Genomic DNA, 6,000 nt, shown 5'->3' with positions numbered 1-6,000 from the left:
CTGTGCGATTGGTAAAATGGTCTCAATTTCACAGTAGTCACTTGTATTATGAGAAATATTGAAAACTTAAGTTAACTCTGTACTTCTGTTGTAGGCGGTCGCCTTTCAAAATCTGATAAACATTGCTCTACACCAGGTGTGACCATTTGGGTGCGCGGGAACAGCTCCTACAGGAGGCTTCTCATTCCCCACACACAGATGTAATCTGTTTTGCGGCAGAGAATAAATGTCTATGGCCCTTTTGTTCTGGTAGTATTTAAGGGAAAGTTGCAAATCAGTCATTGCGATTCTGTAGCCAGATCAGCCCGTAGTGTGAAGTGTGTAGCAGGCCCCCCGAACAAGGATGAGACTTTTACTGATGGTTTTATGATGTTTAATCCTTTATGAACCTTAATCCGTTCACCATATCACCAACGTAAGAGCTGAAATGTATACAAAACATGTAACTGATCAGCTAACATTGTTCACATACACAAATCTTACATTTGCGCCAAAACGAACATATTAACAAAAAAAAAATGCTAATATCTCAAATGATTTACCATACCTTTTGCCTCTTCAGAGGGGCTGCAAGTATAAAAGTGAAGTTTAAACACGGCTCTGTGTCAAAGTTATTGCCGTACTTGCGATGAGCTATGTGTTATAAAAAGCACTAACCAGGGCGCGCGCGCGCTTCCCCAAAGAAAAACAAAAGCATGAGCGGAAGACCGGAAGACACCCATTTCAATACAAAACATTTAAAAAATAAAAGACCTTTTTCTGCAACAAATATACTTATGGTTATTTACACTCCCACCAAATTATGAGAGTTTGTTATATCAGGATAACAACAACGAATAATTTTCAACAACCATTTCTCTTAATTAGCTTATGAACATTCTAATATCAGAATTAGCTTTTGCACAGGACGCTCCACAATAGAAAGCTTATTACTGCGTTGACCTTTGTTATTCAGTCTCTTATCTCCAAAGGAGATTTTCACTCTTCTCACAAGTCCGTCCTTGCCGATAACAGTCTCCAGGACTCTGGCAAGTCTCCATTCACCTCTGGGTGACAGTTCATCAATGTCCAACACAACATCACCTACTCTTAAATTCCTTTTTGGTGAGTGCCAGCGCTGCCTAGCAATAATGTTGTGCAGATACTCACGCCTCCACCTGCACCAGAACTGCTCAGTCAAAAACTGCACACGACGCCATCTTTTTGCTCCATAGAGGTCCTCCTTTGGGAAGGCACCAGGTGGGGGCAGTGTTGTGCCAGATTTCAGGTGGAGCAGGTGGTTAGGGGTCAGTGGTTCCAAACTGTCAGGGTTGTTAAGGTTGTCTACAGTCAGTGGGCGACTATTGACTATGGCCATAGCTTCATAAAATAAAGTCCTTAATGAAGCATCATTAAGTCTACCATGTGCAAGTGACAGAGTAGTATTCAATACACTTCTGACAGTTCTTATCTGGCGTTCCCACACTCCCCCTACGTGACTGGAGTGAGGTGCATTCAACACAAAGTCGCACTGTTTTTGGGATAGATAGGTACTCAGTCTTTGGGTGTCCAGTTCACTTAGGGCAGTTTTAAACTCATTCTTTGCGCCAACAAAGTTTGTTCCCTGATCACATTGGATTTGGCGAATTGAACCTCTGATAGCAATGAAACACCTTAATGCATTAATGAATGTGTCAGTGGATAAGTCCTCTAATAGCTCAATGTGAATGGCGCGGGAGCAAAAGCAAGTGAATAAAAGTCCATACCGTTTATGTTGTTTTCGGCCTTCTGTAGTTATAAAAGGGCCAAAACAGTCCATACCGCAGTATGTGAAGGAGAAGAGGGTTCTAAGCGTTCTGCAGGTAGGTCACTCATTCTCTGACCCTCCGGAGCTTTGCGAGTCTGCGACAGATGACACACTGACGGACGAAAGAAGCAACGGTTCTGCTCATCCCTGGGATCCAGTAGCCACTGGATCTGATTTCATTTATGGTAAAGCATTTTCCTTGGTGTTTTACTTTGTCATGACAGTGAGCTATTATGAGTTTGGTCACATGATGTTCCTTTGGCATCACAATAGGGTGTTTGAAAGAGTCTTTGATAGCTGAAAGTCTCCCTCCAACCTTGATGAGACCGTCCGTGTCTCTGAAAATGTCTAAGTGGAACAGTTTGTTGTGATGTGGGAGCTGGTTGCCTTTGTTTAACAGCTTTATCTCTTTTCCATATGTTTGTTTTTGTACATCCTTAATGATGACATGTACTGCACTTTCTTGTTCACTCACTGTAGCCGGCGCATCTGATTTGATTTTCTTGGCCCTTCTTATGAGACGTGCTACAGCTCTGACTGCTTTGGACAATGACGAAAACTTGGACAAACGTTCTGCAAGGCTGAATGTCTCTGTAACTTTGGTTAACATTGTCTGTGTTTTTCCTGACTTCTGGATCTCCAAGAGATGGTTCCAGCTCTACAGTTTGAGTTGTGGGCAGGTCCCTCACCCAGAGAAAGGAGGGTCCGGTGAACCAGTTGGATGAGAGAAGCTCAGTGACTGATTTACCCCTTGATGCACTATCGGCTGGGTTCTCTTCAGATGGCACATAAAACCATTGCAGAGGGTTTGTACTTTCGCGAATCTTTTGGACTCTATTCGCTACAAAAGTATGGAAACGACGTGCCTCATTGTTTACGTAGCCCAAAACTACCTTAGAATCAGTCCAGAAATACTCTTTGACTTGAGCGTAGAGTTCCTCTCTCAACATGTTACTAACTGAGACTGAAACTACAGCAGCAGTTAGCTCGAGTCTGGGGATTGTAGTCAGCTTGGTAGGAGAAACACGGGCTTTGGCTATTACCAATGAACAGTGAATCTCCTCTTTAACGTTTTTGGCTCTTAAATAGGTGCATTGTCCATAACCACTTGTGCTCGCATCCGAAAAGTGGTGCAACTCTAATTCTTTAGGCTCTCCAAAACTAGCAGGAAAGTTACAGCGAGTTATGTTTACCTTGTCTAGGTTGGCAAAGTCACGTTGCCAGCTCTCCCACCTTGGCCTCAGTGTTTCTGGCAGGGAGTCGTCCCAGTTGATACCTTGGTGACACATTTCCTGCAGGATCCTTTTTCCGTGGAGCACATATGGCGCCAGGAAGCCAAGGGGATCGTAGATGGATGCAACAGTCGATAAGATACCGCGACGTGTTGCTGGTTGGTCTTTTAAAGTGTTGTCAAATCTGAAACAGTCCCTTTCAACGTTCCATTGGATGCCTAAGGCCCTTTCTTGTGGCATGTCTTTGAATGTTAGATCCTTTGTTTTTATCTCTACTGCACATTCAGACGGCGGGATGCTTTGTAGAACAGCAGGGCTATTTGAGATAAATTTGTGTAGACGGAGCCCTCCTTGCTTGCATATCTCTGTGGCCTCTTGTGCGAGCTGTATTGCCTTTTCAACTGTGTCTGTGCTTGTGACTCCGTCGTCCACATAAAAGTCATTTTCCATGAACTCAGATCCTACAGGGTGTGTGTGACAGTGTTCTTTAGCTAAGTACTTTAGTCCGTAATTTGCACACCCTGGGGATGATGTCGCACTGAAAAGATGTACCTTCATTCTGTGTACCCGTGGCTGTGTCTCTGTGTTGCCGTTTTTCCACCACAGAAAACTCAGGTAATCTCTGTCGCACCGCTGGACATGAAACTGGTGGAACATCTTCTCTATATCACACATTAGAGCAATGGGATGTTGTCTGAACCGTAGGAGGATGCCTGTTAGATTGTTAATCAGGTCTGGCCCTTGGAGAAGATGATCGTTTAGACTTGTACCATTGTGTTTGGCTGAACAATCGAACACAACACGAAGTTTAGTGGGTTTTTTGGGGTGATAAATCCCGTGATGGGGAATGTACCATTGTTCACCTTTTTTTCCTTCATTGTGTACTTCTTCGACATCACCCCTTTCAATAATGTCTTCCATGTAAGTTATATAGTCTCTTTTGTACTTTTCATCCTTGTTAAACTTTCGCTTTAAGTGTTCGAGTCTGATTTCAGCAAGCTTTCTGTTGTTGGGTAAGTGTGGCCTTTGTCTGAATGGCAGGGGCATCTCACAGTGTCCTTGTTCGTTTTTCCTTATTCCCTCTTTGAGCTTGTCCAAAAAGATGAGATCCTCTTGTGAGACTGTTTTGTCGCTTGCCTTTGTGTCCTTAAAATCTGACTCTAGCACATTGATCACGTCCATGGGAGTTACAGGGGGTAATTCCTTTATTGTGATTCTATGACACAAACTTGACTGAGTTTCATTAAGCACTGGTGTGGAGCCACCAACGATACTCCACCCTAGGTCTGTGCGGATGGCATATGGCTCCTCACCTTCTCCTAGTAGAACTTGTCTTGGAGCTAAAGATCTGGGACAGTTAAATCCAATAAGGAGTCCAACATCACAACTCAGAAGAGGTGGTATCTTATCAGCAATTTCTGTCAGGTGGGGCCATTGTTTTGCAGTGTCACTAGTGGGTATGTTGTCGTAGTTTACAGGAATAAAGTCTTTGGTATATGAGGGGGGTAGGTCGATGCAAATGTCTGAGTCATAACCTCTCACACGCAGTCCAGATACTCTGTGACTCTTAACAATAGAGTGAACACCCAGCATGGTAGTTAGCTTTAACTTTACAGGGTGATTGTCTGCTCGTAGGTGGTTGCTTAATTCTTCACAGACAAATGTGCTGTCACTTTGTGTGTCTAATAGTGCGTAAACTAATTCCTCTTTAGACGGGCTCTGAACCGTAGACAACCATACAGGAACGATCATAGATGTGCTACTTGACTGACCCACCTTAGTAACGTTGAGAGCTGTGACTGCCGCGGTTTCCTTTGGAGTGCTTGGAGCGGTGTTGTCGGAGCTTCGAGACCTTTCATATGCCTTGTGATTGTCATTGTGCAGACAAGTGGGATGCCTTCCTTGGCAAATGTCACAAGTGTGGCGATGGCAACAATCTTTGGCGTTATGACCCACCTTTAAGCATCCATAGCACAGTTTATTGTCCTTAACATATGTGCGCTTCTCTTCTAAGGGGTGATCTGAGAAGTTAGGGCACTTTGACAACTGGTGTTTTTCATCTTTGCAAAACATGCAGGGTATCTTTAATTTTATGTTGCTTGTCCTTGCCTTATTGTTTTGTACCGTGGTTTGCGTTGTAAAGACTTGCGTGGATCTGTTTGGTTTAAAGTCCTTTGTGGTCCTTTTCTCGTAGGGTGAGCTGCATGAGTGAAGAGCATATGAAGAAGTGACCGGGTTGCAAGCGATTTCTGCCTCGACTGCCACAAATTGTGCAAAATCCTTAAAGGAGGGAAAATCCTTGCCGTTCATAAGTGTAACTGTGACCTGGCGGTTCCAACGGGCAGCCAGCCAGTCAGGAACTTTCTGCAGCAACTTTTGATTTTCCTCACAGTCACTTAGTATCTCTAGGCCTTTTACATATGGTGTGGCTTGGAGACATGCATTTAGAAAGTCTGAAAATGTCCTTAATCCTTCTGCGTCTTTTGAGCTTATTTTAGGCCATTTTGACAGTTTGTCTCTGAAAGCTCTCTGGACAACAAAAGGCTGTCCATAACGTTGGTCAAGCTTTTGCAATGCATCCCTGTATGCCTCTTCATCACTGCGATAGAATGTCCCTTCAAGACATTTTTGTGCTGGGCCTGTGACATACCTTTTAAGCAAGTGAAGTTTATCAGCAGGTGAGATGCCTTTGCAGTCCACAAGTGAAGAGAATGAAGCCTTCCATTCAATGTAGTTAATCGGATCTCCGTTGAACACTGTGGGCATTGGCATTGGGATTCGGTTTATGGCTATACTATTTTGAATTGCTTGGGCCAACTGAGAAATGTCTGTGGGAGGTGCTTGAGTGACCATTTGAGGGTTTGAGTTGTTCACCGTGTGATTTGACATATGGATAGACACATTGTTTTGAGGCATTAATAGAGGTAAGCCACTAGAGGGAGCTGGTGCTTCATTAATGGATCGGTGGTCAACAGAGAAAGG

Source organism: Onychostoma macrolepis, chromosome 09 (genome assembly GCF_012432095.1).
Source record: "Onychostoma macrolepis isolate SWU-2019 chromosome 09, ASM1243209v1, whole genome shotgun sequence".
NCBI lineage: Eukaryota > Metazoa > Chordata > Actinopteri > Cypriniformes > Cyprinidae > Onychostoma > Onychostoma macrolepis.
This window is presented reverse-complemented; position numbering follows the sequence as displayed.